This window comes from Bos indicus, chromosome 2 (genome assembly GCF_029378745.1).
Source record: "Bos indicus isolate NIAB-ARS_2022 breed Sahiwal x Tharparkar chromosome 2, NIAB-ARS_B.indTharparkar_mat_pri_1.0, whole genome shotgun sequence".
In the NCBI taxonomy this organism is placed as follows: Eukaryota; Metazoa; Chordata; class Mammalia; order Artiodactyla; family Bovidae; genus Bos; species Bos indicus.
The window spans coordinates 10,614,944-10,630,214 of record NC_091761.1 but is presented as its reverse complement, the minus strand read 5'-3'; the positions used below and the strand labels follow the sequence as shown (position 1 = coordinate 10,630,214).

Here is a 15,271-nt window from a genome sequence, read left to right as displayed (position 1 = left end):
ATGGAAAAGATCTATACAGTCAGCAAAAAACAAGATGGGGAGCCAACTGTGGCTCAGATCATGAATTCCTTATCACCAAATTCAGACTTAAATTGAAGGAAGTAGGGAAAACCACTAGACCATTCAGGTATGACCTAAATCAAATCCCTTATTACTATACAGTGGAAGTAACAAATAGATTCAAGGGATTAGATCTGATAGAGTGCCTAAAGAACTATGGATGGTGGTTCATGACATTGTAATAGAGACAGTAATCAAAACTATCCCCCCCCAAAAGGAAGGCAAAATGGTTGTCTGAGGAGGCCTTAGAAGTAGCTGAGAAAAGAGAAGTGAAAGGCAAAGGAGAAAAGGAAAGATATATCCATCTGAAAGCAGAGTTTCAAAGAATAGCAAGGATAGCTAAGAAAACCTTCCTCAGTGATCAGTGCAAAGAAATGGAGGAAAACAATAGAATGAGAAAGACTAGAGATCTCTTCAAGAAAATTAGAGATACCAAGGGAACACTTCATGCAAAGATAGGCACAATAAAGGTCAAAAACTGTATGGACCTAACAAAAGGAGAAGAGATTGAGAAAAGGTGACAAGAATACACAGAAGAACTCTACCAAAAAAATCTTCATGACCTAGATAACCACAAAGGTGTGATCACTCACCTAGAGCCAGATATCCTGGAATGCAAAGTCAAGTGGGCCCTAGGAAGCATCACTATGAACAAAGCTAGTGGAAGTGATGAAATTCCAGCTGAGCTATTTCAAGTCCTAAAAGATGATGCTGTGAAAGTGCTATATTCAATATGCCAACGAATTTGGAAAACTCAATAGTGGCCACAGGACTTGAAAAGGTCAATTTTCATTTCAATCCCAAAGAAAAGCCGTGCCAAAAAGTGTTTAAACTACCTCACAATTGCACTCATCTCATACGCTAGCAAATTAATGCTCAAAATTCTCAAAGCTAGGCTTCAAATGTTTGTGAACCAAGAACTTCCAGATGGTAAAGCTGGATTTAGAAAAGGCAGAGGAACCAAAGATCAAATTACCAACATCCGTTGAATCATAGAAAAAGCAAGAGAGTTCCAGAAAAGCATTTATTTCTTCTTCATTGACTATGCTAAAGCCTATGACTGTGTGGATTACAGTAAACTGTAGAAAAATCTTAAAGAGATGAGAATATCAGACCACCTCACCTGCCTCTGAGAAAGTTATATGCCTGTCAAGAAGCAACAGTTAGAACTGGACATGGAACAACAGACTGGTTCCAAATCGGGAAAGGAGTACATCAGGACTGTATATTGTCACCTTTCTTATTTAACTTATATGCAGAGTACATCCTGCGAAATGCCAGGCTGGATCAAGCACAAGCTGGAATGAAGATTGCTAAGAGAGCTATCAATAACCTCAGATATGCAGATGACAACCACCCTTATTGCAGAAAGTGAAGAGAAACAAAAGAGCCTCTTGCTAAAAGTGAAAGAGGAGAGCGGAAAACCTGGCTTAACACTCAACATTCAAAACACGAAGATCATGGCATCCAGTCCCATCATTTCATGGCAAATAGATGGGGAAACAATGGAAAGATAGATTTTATTTTCCTGGGCTCTTTTTCTGATATTTATTAGTATACAAACACATAACTGATTTTTATATACTGATTTTGTATGCTATATCTTTACTAAATTTGATTATTATCTCCAAAATTTTGGGTCCATTCTTTATGATTTTATCTATATAATGTCATCTGAAAATAGAGATTATATTACTTCTTTCTTTCTTTCTGTTTTAGCCATATTTTCTTTTTCTTTACTAATGGCTAGGACTTCCAGTACTATGTAAATAAAAGTGCCCAGTTTGCACACCCTTGTTTTGTGCCTAATGTAGAGGGAAAGCTTTCAGATCTTCACTATTGAATATGATGTTAGCTGTGGACTTGTCATGTGATGTTTTTATTATGTTGAGGAACATTCCTTCTGTGCTCAGTTTGTTGAGAATTTCTATCATGAAATGGTGTAAATTTCTATTATGCTTTTCATGCATCCAGAGATCATATAGTTTTTAATTTTCATGTAATTAATATGGTGTATCACCGGTAACCACTTGGATATGTTGAACCATTCTTGCATCACAGGGACAAATCACACTTGATCCTGGTGTATGTTCCTTTTAATGTACTATTGAATCACTGGCTAATGCTTTGTTTTGAATTCTTCCATCCATGTTCATCAGAGATGGGCTTCCCTGTAACTCAGATGGTAAAGAATCTGCCTGCAATTCAGGAGACCCAGGTTTGGTTCAATCCCTGGATCAGGAAGATCCCTTGGAGAAGGGAATGGCTACCCACTCCTGTATTCTTGCCTGGAGAATTCCGTGGACAGAGGATCTTGAAAGGCTATAGTCCATGGGGCCATAAAGAGTCAGACATGCCTGAGTGACTTTCACTTTCATCAGGATATTTGCCTACAGTTCTTTTTTTCTTCTGTATTCTTGTCTGCCATTCATATCTCAGTAATGCTGGCCTTTTATAATGAATTTATAAGCTTCTGGTTTTTTCCAAAAGAGTTTGATAAGGATTAGTATTAATTCTTATAGTCAAAGCTATGGTTTTTCCAGTAGTCATGTATGGATGTGAGAGTTGGACCATAAAGAAGGCTGAGGGCAGAAGAATTGATGCTTTTGAACTGTGGTGTTGGAAAAGACTCTTGAGAGTCCCTTGGACTGCAAAGAGATCAAACCAGTCAATCCTAAAGGAAATTAACCATGAATATTCATTGGAAGGACTGATGCTGAAGGTGAAGCTCTGGACCGCCTGATGCAAAGAGCTGACTCATTAGAAAAGACCCTGATGCTCGTGTAGATTGAAGGCAGGAGGAAAAGCGGACGACAGAGAACGGGATGGTTGGATGGCATCACCAACTCAGTAAAAATGAATTTGAACAAGCTCTGGGAGATGGTCAAGGACAGGGAAGCCTGGTGTGGTGCATTCCATTGACTACAAACAGTCAGACACGGCGACTAAACAATTATTAATTCGTCTTTAGATGTTTGGTCAGTTTACCAGTGAAACTATCTGGTCCTGGACTTTTCTTTGCTAGAATGTTTTTTGATTACAGATTCAATCTCCTTGCTAGTAATCTCTCAGATTTTCTGTTTCTTTCTTTCTTTTTTTTTTTTTTTAATAATTCCACCTTGGCAGGTTGGATGTTTGTAAGAATTTATCCTTTTTTTCCCCTAGGTTATCTAATTTGTTGGGATATAATTATTCACGATAGTTTATTATCCTTCGACTTTATGTTGTATTAATTTTAATATTTCCTGTCATTTCTGATTTTGAGTCTTTTCTCCTTTTTTTTCTGTTAAGTCTAGATAAATGTTTGTCTATTTTGTTAATTTTTAAGACAGAGTATTTCCTAAGCTTTCCTTTTTTCTTTTCAGGCTCTGTTTCCACACTGATATTTGTCATTTCACCTGTTGTGCTTAGGTTGTTCTTCTTTAATTTGTTCCTACATGTTAAAACTAGATTATTTAATTCACATATTTTTTTCTTCTCAGAATATCAAATAAGGCAACAGACATGACAGAATAGATAGGTTTGACTTAACTGACATCTACAGGTTACTACATTACCAAAAAAAAAGTAAATAGACATTCTTTCTAATCATGTATGGAACACTCCCTAGGATAGACCACACACTAAGGTAACCAAACAATATTCAACAAATTCGAGAGAATATATATTATTTTAAGCATATTTTCTGACCACAATGACATGAAGCCAGACCTCAACCACAGAAAGAAAAATGGGAAAAGAATGACTACTAATGGAAACTAAACAGCATCATACTAAAAAACCAGTGGATCAATGATGAAATCAAAGAAGAAATCAGGAAATACTTTGAGACAAAAATGAAATCAAAACCATACAAAATCTATGGGATCCAGCAAAAGCAGTTCTATGTACAAAACAGCAACAGTCTCACAGATGTAGAAAATATATTTGTGGTTTTCAAAGGGGAGAGGGAGGGAGGAGGGACAAATTAAAAGTATGAGATTAACAGATACAAACCATTATACATAAAATAAGCAACAAGGATTTCCTGTATAGCACAGTGAATTTTATTCACTGTTTTATAATGTAGAATGGAATATAATCTGAAGAAATATATATACAGCTGAATTACTTTACTGTATACCTGAAACTAATGGAATATTACAAATCAATTATACTTCAATAAAAAGAAATAAGGAAAATTTAAGTTTAATAGGCTAAAGAAGTCAAACATTAATTTTTCCACAGAGATAAAGACAGAACATTCTTAACCAAGTTTTTAACTCTGTCTTACAAGATTGCGGGATTTTGTTTTGTAATTCCATTATAATAATAGCCTATATGATAGACATTTTCTTTTTGTACAGCTCAATACTATATATTGTGCTGTAAATTGTTCTGCTTTTTATTGGTTTATATATATATATATATATATATATATATATTATTTTCTCTCATTATTTTTCAATAAAGCATCTATATGTGTGTATATTTTTAAATTTCTAGTAAATAATTTGGGTATTTATTTTTATTTTCCTTAAATTAATATCAGAAAAATATAGCCCTTGAATCTCTCTTCATTGAAGTTCAGTTTTCTTCATGGCCAAATATGCATCACTGTATTTTTTTGTAACAATTCTATTTATGTATTCATTTTGGGCTGTGCTGGTTCATCATTGCTGCATGGGCTTTTCTCTAGTTGTGCAACGAGGTGGTACTCTCTGGTCTCAGCGCCCAAGCCTCTCATTGCAGTGGCTTCTCTTGTTGCAGAGCTTGGGCTCTAGATTACACAGGCTTTGGTAGCTCCAGTATATGGACTCAGTAGTTCCTGGGCTCTAGAGCACATGCTTAATAGTCATGGCACATGGGCTTAGTTGCTCCATGACATGTGGAATCTGACCAGGGATCAAACCCATGTCTCCTGCATTGGTGGGTGTATTCTTTACCATTGGGCCACCAGGGAAGCCCACATCATTGTTTTTAAATGTTTCACAAATATATCAAAAAACATTGTGTGAGAGATGTAATGTTTTAATTCATGTGTTGGCAGTTATAAAGTCTCTCTTGGAACTATTCAGCTCTGCCAATTAGGCTGGAAATCAGTCATAGGCAATATGAGTGAATAGACATAACTTGAGTCTTTCATCAGTTTTGCTTTTGAGAATGTCATATGTAGTTCTCAGCCCAGTTATTGCTGAGTTCTTATTGAGTTTTAAAATTTTCTCTTCTGCTTCATACTTTATGTTCTCAGCTGTTATTGTTCAGTTGCTAAGTCATGTCCAACTCTGCTCCAACCCATGAACTGCAGCACACCCGGCTTCCCCGTCCTTCACTATCTCCCTGAGTTTGAGTCGGTGATGCCATCCAACCATCACATCCTCTGTAGCCCCTTTCTGCTCTTGCCCTCAATATTTCCCAGCATCAGGGTCTTTTCCAGTGAATCATCTCTTCACATCAGGTGTCCAAAGTATTGGGTCTTCAGCTTCAGCATCAGTCCTTCCAGTGAATATTAGAGTTGATTTCCTTAGGATTGACTGATTTGATCTCCTTGCTGTCCAAGGGACTTTCAAGAGTCTTCTCCAGCGCCACAGTTCAAAAGCATCAATTTTTCAGCACTCAGCCTTCTTTATGGTTCAACTCTTACGTCCATAAATGACTATCAGAAAAACTGTAACTTTGACTATATGTACCTTTGTCGACAAGTGATGTCCCTGCTTTTTAATACACTGTCTAGGTTTGCCATAGCTATTCTTCCAACAAGCAAGTTTAATTTCATGGCTGCAGTCACTCTCTGCATTGATTTTGGAGACCAAGAAAATGAAATCTGGCACTATTCCATATTTTCCCCATAAATTTTCCATGAAGTGGCAAATATAGTTCAGTTCAGTCTCTCAGTCGTGTCCGACTCTGCTACCCCAAGAATCGCAGCGCGCCAGGCCTCCCTGTCCATCACCAACTGCCGGAGTTCACTCAGACTCATGTCCATCGAGTCAGTGATGCCATCCAGCCATCTCATCCTCTGTTGTCCCCTTCTCCTCCTGCCCCCAATCCCTCCCAGCATCAGAGTCTTTTCCAATGAGTCAGCCCTTCGCGTGAGGTGGCCAAAGTACTGGAATTTCAGCTTTAGCATCATTCCTTCCAAAGAAATCCCAGGGCTGATCTCCTTCAGAATGGACCAGTTGGATCTCCTTGCAGTCCAAGGGACTCTCAAGAGTCTTCTCCAACACCACAGCTCAAAAGCATCAATTCTTCAGTGCTCAGCTTTCTTCACAGTCCAACTCTCACATCCATACATGACCACTGGAAAAACCATAGCCTTGACTAGATGGACCTTTGTTGGCAAAGTAATGTCTCTGCTTTTCAATAGGCTATCTAGGTTGGTCATAACTTTCCGTCCAAGGAGCAAGTGTCTTTTAATTTCATGGCTGCAGTCACCATCTGCAGTGATTTTGGAGCCCCCAAAAATAAAGTCTGACACTGTTTCCACTGTTTCCCTATCTATTTCCCATGAAGTGATGGGACCAGATGCCAAGATCTTCGTTTTCTGAATGTTGAGCTTTAAGCCAACTTTCTCACTCTCCACTTTCACTTTCATCAACAGGCTTTTTAGTTCCTCTTCACTTTCTTCCATAAGGGTGGTGTCATCTGCATATCTGAGGTTATTGGTATTTCTCCTGGCAATCTTGATTCCAGCTTGTACTTCTTCCAGCCCAGCGTTTCTCATGATGTACTCTGCATAGAAGTTAAATAAGCAGGGTGACAATATACAGCCTTGACATACTCCTTTCCCTATTTGGAACCCGTCTGTTGTTCCATCTCCAGTTCTAACTGTTGCTTGCTGTCCTGCATATAGGTTTCTCAAGAGGCAGGTCAGGTGGTCTGGTATCCCCATCTCTTTCAGAAATTTCCACAGTTTATTGTGATCCACACAGTCAAAGCCTTTGGCATAGTCACTAAAGCAGAAATAAATGTTTTTCTGGAACTCCCTTGCTTTTTCTATGATCCAGCGGATGTTGGCAATTTGATCTCTGGTTCCTCTGCCTTTTCTAAAACCTGCTTGAATGTCTGGAAGTTCATGGTTCACGTATTACTGAAGCCTGGCTTGGAGAATTTTGAGCGTTACTTTACTAGCATGTAAAGATTGTCAGAGACATCTACTAACATAAATGGGAGATTTTACAGTCAGGTCTAATTATCCTAACATGGAAGTCATTTGCTCTTCTTGTTTAATATTTTCAGACCACGTGACAATGAAAATTTTCATTCGAGCTTTTGCATCCCTGGCATTGCTGAGTGAAGAGCAGTGGCTGGATTCGGGTTTACCTTTCGTTTTGTTCAGCAGACAAAATATCCTTTCAGGGGGTGCTTTCTTTGGAGTATTTACACCTTTTGTCAGCATAGCAAACTTTTAGAAAACTTTACTGAAAATGTTTGCCTGATCCTGTTGTATTTTGTCTGTGCTGCTTTGTGTTGGAATGATTGTGTGCTACAAATGAGACTTACTGAGGACTGCATTTGGAATCTCCTAGAGGTAATTCGTGGCTCATAGGATCTTTTGCAACTTTATATATGTAAATGTACCCTGGCTTATGTATATGCACATATATATGACATGTATCATGTGTATCGTGTGTATTGCTTATTTTACATATTTATACACACAACCCCAATTAGTAGTTGTTTAAAATCTATAATAATTAAAAGTATTAAATTTACAATAACATGAAAGATGCAGGGATGCATGAGAGAACATTTTGTAAATCATGCCCTTTGGAGAGACTACTCAAGTGAAGAATTAGAAGGAAAATAAGGACACTAGTATTTTTAAAGAGTAAAGGTATTTTCTTTTAAATATCTTTGGTAACTGAAAAATAGAACTTAAGATGTTTCTACATAGAATGTTTTCATGTAAGTTCAGCTTCATGCCTTTATATTTTTCTGAAAAGCTAATGAGTATCCAGATATATACTCCCTCAGTTCTATCTGAGAAGCCCGTGAGGGGACTCTGTGTCACCAAGTGAGGGGACTAAGGAAGCAGCAGTTCCATGTACCACAGAATGGGTGCTAATTACGACTTCCACTTGGCAAGTTGAGACTGCTCGTTACTTCTCTGTTAGAGCTAGCAGCCTTTCAAAAACGTAACACTCATGTTGGCTTTGATTAGAAGGTAAAGGTGTATTCTCAGTGCATGAGAAAATTTTGAGGCCTTATTTGGAATATCACCAAGTCTTTCACAGTTGTGTTTTTCTTTAGCAGTTAACTTTTCTTTTAACAAATAGATATGATTCAGGGTCATAAATACATAGAATGTACTTGGTTACTTAGAATTTGGTTAAGGTGAATTTTGGAGAACAGAAAATAGGTTTGGGGGTCTCACTTTCCTGGTGGCTCAGAGGTTAAAGCTTCTTCCTGCAATGCAGGAGACCTGGGTTCGATCCCTGGGTCGGGAAGATCCCCTGGAGAAGGAAATGGCAACCCACTCCAGTACTCTTGCCTGGAGAATCCCATGGACAGAGGAGCCTGGTGGGCTACAGTCCATGGGGTCGCAAAGAGTAGGACACAACTGAGTGTATCCTTAGTAGTTAGTTAGTAGTTACTAGCGTGTGAGATGAGTGCAATTGTGCGGTAGTTTGAGCATTCTTTGGCATTGCCTTTCTTTGGGATTGGGATGAAAACTGACCTTTTCCAGTCCTGTGGCCACTGTTGAGTTTTCCAAATTTGCTGGCATATTGAGTGCAGCACTTCCACACCATCATCTTTCAGGATTTGGAATAGCTCAACTGGAATTCCATCACCTCCACTAGCTTTGTTTGTAGTGATGCTTTCTAAGGCCCACTTGACTTCACATTCCAGGATATCTGGCTCTAGGTGAGTGATGACACCATCTTGATCATCTGGGTTTTGAAGATCTTTTTTGCATAGTTCTGTGTATTCCTGCCACCTCTTCTGAATATCTTCTGTTTCTGTTAGGTCCATACCAGTTCTGTCCTTTATCGAGCCCATCTTTGCATGAAATGTTCCCTTGGTATCTCTAATATTCTTGAAGAGATGTCTAGTCTTTCCCATTCTGTTGTTTTCTTCTATTTCTTTGCATTGATAGCTGAGGAAGGCTTTCTTATCTTTCCTTGCTAGTCTTTGGAACGCTGCATTCAGATGCTTATATCTTTGCTTTTCTCCTTTGCTTTTCACTTCTCTTCTTTTCACAGCTATTTGTAAGGCCTCCCCAGACAGCCATTTTGCTTTTTTGCATTTATTTTCCACGGGGATGGTCTTGATCCCTGTCCCCTGTACAATGTCACGAACCTCCGTCCATAGTTCATCAGGTACTCTGTCTATCAGATCTAGTCCCTTAAATCTATTTCTCACTTCCACTGTATAATCATAAGGGATTTGATTTAGGTCATACCTGAATGGTCTAGTGGTTTACCCCATTTTCTTCAATTAACTCTGATTTTGGCAATCAGGAGTTCATGATCTGAGCTGCAGTCAGCTCCCGGTCTTTTTTTTGCTGACTATATAGAGCTTCTCCATCTTTGGCTGCACAGAATATAATCAATCTGATTTTGGTTGACCTTCTGGTGATGTCCATGTCAACGTTTACTCTTTCCATCTCCTGTTTGACCACTTCTAATTTGCCTTGATTCATGGACCTAACATTCCAGGTTCCTATGCAATATTGCTCTTTATAGCATCGGCCCTTGCTTCTATCACCAGTGGTATTTACAACTGGGTGTTGTTTTTGCTTTGGCCACATCCCTTCATTCTTTCTGGAGTTATTTCTCCACTGATCTTCAGTAGCATATTGGGCACCTACTGACCTGGGGAGTTCATCTTTCAGTGTCCTATCTTTTTGCCTTTTCATACTGTTCATGGGGTTCTCAAGGCAAGAATACTGAGTGGTTTGCCATTCCCTTCTCCAGTGGACCACACTCTGTCAGACCTCTCCACCATGACCCATGTGTCTTGGGTGGCTCCACACGGCATGGCTTAGTTTCACTGAGTTAGACAAGCTGTGGTCTGTATGATCAGATTGGCTAGTTGTCTGTAATTGTAGTTGCTTCTTTACCTGCATACAGATTTCTCAGGAGGCAGGGAATGTGGTCTGGTATTCCCAACTCTATAAGAATTTTCCAGTTTTGTTGTGATCCACACAATCAAATACTTTGGCCAAGTCAATTAAACAGAAGTAGATGTTTTTCTGGAACTCTCTTGCTTTTTCAATGATCCAACGAATGTTGGCAATTTGATCTCTGGTTCCTCTGCCCTTTCTAAACCCAGCTTAAACATCTGGGCCATATCCAGGTTTATCTTGGTAAACTGAGTCTCTTATATTATGTAGTGACCTTTATCATGAGTCATACTTTCTGTTTTAAATTCACCTGGTCTAATGTTAATATAGTTGTATACACTTTCAATCTTTAGTGTTTAGATGTAGCTCTTAAAAATATTTCTGGGTTTTCCTTCATGGCATTCAGTATTAGCATTTCTAATTTTTAACTGAAGTAAACTAGTTATATTTATGTTAATTATAGATCTTTGGGAGATTTTTCCTTCCTTTGCTTGAAGCTGATTCTCCTTTTTAATATATACATAATATATATGTTTAAATTAAGCATATTATATATTTTTTAACTTCTTATTTCTTCCTTTCATTTAGAATATTAAATGTATTTTAAATACAGTTTTCCCTCTACTGTTTTGGAAATTATATACTATATTTCTTTTGACAATTATCCTTAAATTTTAACTTGCATACTTAAAGTTAGAATATTTCAAAGTGGGTACATTTTACTTATAATCACAATCCTATATTTATCTAATAGTTTATCTGGTAAAACATTCAAAATTAAACTACTCTCCTCTTTTTCATACAGTCAAGTTTTATTTATATTTACTCAGATATTTATTATTTTGTTGTTGTTCATCATTCCTTTTTGTACTTCATACTTTATGGAATCACCTTCATTCTTCCTAAAGTATATCAATTCTTTAGAAATGTCATTAATGAATATGTTTGGTTAGTAAACTCTGATTTTATTTGATAGAACTATATTTTATTTGTTATAGGATTTAATTAATTATGGCTGGGTATACCAGTTCTCAGTTATTTTTTTTTAGCACTTTAAAGAGATCGTTCTATTTAAATTATCTACATTCCATTCTACTTAATTTCATGTAAGTGATCATCTATCTCCCTGACCTTCCCACCCCCTGCCACACACACACACCACAGGCTGCTTTTAAGATCTTGTTTCACTTTAGTATCACTATGATGAGCAGTTCCAGATATGTATCAGCTATATTTCTCTCCTATATTGCCTCTTCTCATTTTATTTTTTTCCTCCTAAAATTCCAAATACGTATGTATGTGTATGCATGTGTCTCTGTCTGTTTATTTCCCTTTCTACTTATACATACTCTAAAAACCACTGTATTTTCCATTTTTCTATAGAATTCTGGTTAATTTCTTAAGTCTGCCTTCCACTTAAACCATTCTCTCTTCAGTTATATCTATTTTACTATTGTATTAATTCAATGCACTTTTATTTTATTAGAATAAACATATATATTGTATATTATAAATATGTGTTTTATATTTATTTAATAAAATATATTTATTAATATATAAAATGTATTTTATACATTATAAAATTTCTCATTTTCCAGATTTGACTGGATTTTTTGATAGGTTCTATGATTTCCAATTACTTCTTTATGTATTTAAACATATGAAATGCATATATTTTATATATCTGATAATTCAGATATATGAAATTTCTGGGATCTAATTTTAATATTTCTTATTCCTGATAACAGGCACATTAATTTTTTTTTATATTTGTCTATGTGTATGACAGGGATGTGTTTTATATGTTAGTTCATTTATGACAGAATTCTATACTTTGATATGATGTATTACTATGTAGAAACTCAAACTGAACACATTAAATATGTAGAGTTCTAAGAATATTATACTTTAATAAAGCTGTTAGTTTTTTAATATGCTTCTGCTAGGCATCTGGGAGAGCTATAAATACAGGTTCATTTTAATTTCTCATTTGGAGTTTTATGGCCCATACAGTGAATTTGCACCTGAAAATCACATAAGAGATAACCTGTGGTTGTGAATTATTAAGATATATTTTTATTTTCTCCTTTTCTCCCTCTTCCACACTGACACCAAGGCATAACGTGTTTGTGCCTTGGCATCATGTGCATCTCTGTGCCATGAATTTTTTTTTAAAGACAACTCTTTCACCAAGAGTGTAGCTCTGTGGGATCCAATATGTTTTTACAAGCTCTAAGTTTCAATTTCCCATATGACTTGAGCCTGATTTATTTTAATTCTCTGGCTCTCCATTAAGTTTACAGTTATGGCCGATGGGCAGAGAGTAGGCATCAGCTTCAACATTTCCTTATAGTTCTATATTTACGTTCCCCCAGTTTTTTACTCTAAAAGACTTCTCTTTCCTCCTTGAAACCTTAGCTTTTTAAAGAAGATAGCTATAATGTTTTATACAGAATTGTAGGAAAATATTTCTATTTACTACAGCATATTAATGAAAGCCATAGAAGAGTTTTTTTATTTTGCTTTTAAAATTGTATTATCCTCACACTTAATTTCTCAGTTCTTTGAAATCTTAAATTGAAGTACTACTTCTCAGAATATGAACACACACAACAAATATATCTACACAAACTCAAAAAGGTCCATAGGATTTAAGTAAGACTTTTTATATACACCATTGTTACCTATTTGTTACTCATTCATTGGAAGAAACAAGAATTACCTCTTAAACTTGACTTTGGACAGGCTCTAATTTCTAATACTTTTCTGTATCCAACACATTCTTTTTGTCTAAAATTTTTATTCATTTCTACATTTGTATAATTAACAAACACTAAATCCACTGTGCCTGTAGCTGCTGCTGCTGCTAAGTCTTTTCAGTCGTGTCCGACTCTGTGCGACCTCGTAGACGGCAGCCCACCAGGCTCCCCCATCCCTGGGATTCTCCAAGCAAGAATACTGGAGTGGGTTGCCATTTCCTTCTACAATGTATGAAAGTGAAAAGTGAAAGTGAAGTCACTCAGTCGTGTCCAACTCCTAGCCACTCAATGGACTGCAGCCTACCAGGCTTCTCCGTCCATGGGATTTGCCAGGCAAGAGATGTATGTAAAAACTTCCTGTCACCTGTGTCCAGAATCTTTACTATTCATTTCAGTTCAGTTCAGTTCAGTCACTCAGTCATGTCTTATTCTTTGCAACCCCATGAACTGCAGCACGCCAGGCCTCCCTGTCCATCACCAACTCCTGGAGTTTACCCAAACTCATGTCCATTGAGTCGGTGATGACGTCGGGCCATCTCATCCTCTGTCATCCCCTTCTTCTCCTGCCCCCAGTCCCTCCCAGCATCAGGGTCTTTTCCAATGAGTCAACTCTTTGCATGATGTGGTACAAAAGCAATTGCGGTTTCAGACCATGAAATTTAAATCATTATAATTAGTGTCAAGCACATCTTTATTAATCAAAATAGGAGCCATTATAATCAACATGTTTTTGCCAATAAGAAATAAGTTGGTTTATTTCTGTAGTGCAGAAATCCATGCTCCAGAATTCAGTGAACTCTTAGAAAGCATTTTCTGTCTCCTACTGGTTATGGAAGCATTTTCCCTGCAAAAAGTTGTTGAGATGCTTGAAGTGGTAGTCAGTTGGCAGGAGGTCTGGTAAATATGGCAGATGAGGCAAAAGTTCATAGCCTAATTCATTCAACTTTTGAAGTATTGGTTGTGTGTTGTGCAGTAGGGCATTTTTGTGGAGAATAATTGCAGCTGGGTGTTGTTGTGAATAAGAATTGGGCCTATTCTGTTCACCAATACCAGTTGCAGGTGTTGCAGTTTTTGGTGCATCTCACCAATTTCCTGTGGAGAAGACAACGGAACCCCACTCCAGTACTCTTCCCTGGAAAATCCCATGGATGGAGGAGCCAGGTAGGCTGCAGTCCATGGGGTTGCTAAGAGTCAGACACAACTGAGCGACTTCACTTTCACTTTTCACTTTTATGCATTGGAGAAGGAAATGGCAACCCACTCCAGTGTTCTTGCCTGAAGAATCCTAGGGACGGGGGAGCCTGGTGGGCTGCAGTCTACGGAGTCGCACAGAGTCGGACATGACTGAAGCCACTTAGCAGCAGCAGCATCAATTACCTGAGCATACTTCTCAGATGTAATGGTTTTGCTGGGATTCAGAAAGCTACAGTGGGTCAGAAGGTTGTCAAACCACCAAACAATGACCATCGCTTTTTTTTTTTTTTTTTTTTTTGATGCAAGTTTGACTTTGGGAAGTGATTCAGAGCTGCTTCTTCATCCAGCCATTGAGCAAGTCATTGACAGTTGTATGAAATCCACTTTTATTCACATGTCACACTCTGATAGAGAAATGGTTCATTGTTTTGTGCAGAATAAGAGAAGATGACACTTCAAACCTATGATCTTTTGATTTGTGGTCAGTTCATGAGGCACTCACTTTTCAAGGTTTTTCACCTTTTCAACTTGCTTCAAATGCCAAATGACTGTAGAATGTAGTTCTTTGGCAATTTCTCATGTAGTTGTAAGAGGGTCAGCTTCGATGATGGCTCTGTATTGGTGGTTATCAGCTTCCAATGGCCAACCACTATGCTTCTCATCTTCAAAGCTCTCATCTCCTTTGCAAAACTTCTTGAACCACTACTACCACAGTGTACATTCGTTAGCAGTTCCTGAGCCAGATGTATGTTGCTGTTGCGAATTGTCTCGCCTGCCTTGGGACCCATTTTGAACTCAAATAAGAAAACTGCTCAAATTTGCTTTTTGTCTAACATCATTTTTATAGTCTAAAATAAGAAGCAAGTAACAAATAGTTAGCAAAAAAAAATAATAATAAAGTGAGAAATGTGCATTAAAATGATGTATATCAGTTATAACCACATTTATTTAAGAAGGTATTCCAGGATCAAACTGTAAAGTTCAATGTTAAACCTCAATTATTTTTGCACCAACTTAATAAAACCCAATAATGGAAACTTACTGGATTACATGCAAGGCAAATTAGATGATATTCGAGTGAGAGAAGATTAGTGGCCAACAAATCAATGAATAAATTTTGAGGAAACATTAATTAAATAGTATTCTCAAAAAATTAATGTTGGGGATATAATGATAGATTTATATCATAATCAGGAAGACAGAAGAGCAA

The 15,271-nt window shown here is 37.3% G+C and overlaps 1 protein-coding gene across 1 annotated transcript in view; it reads left to right on the top strand.

The window, feature by feature from the left end:
* FSIP2 (fibrous sheath interacting protein 2) overlaps positions 1–15,271 on the top strand; it is a 143,710-nt gene that overhangs the window by 69,902 nt on the left and 58,537 nt on the right. The window lies entirely within an intron of this gene.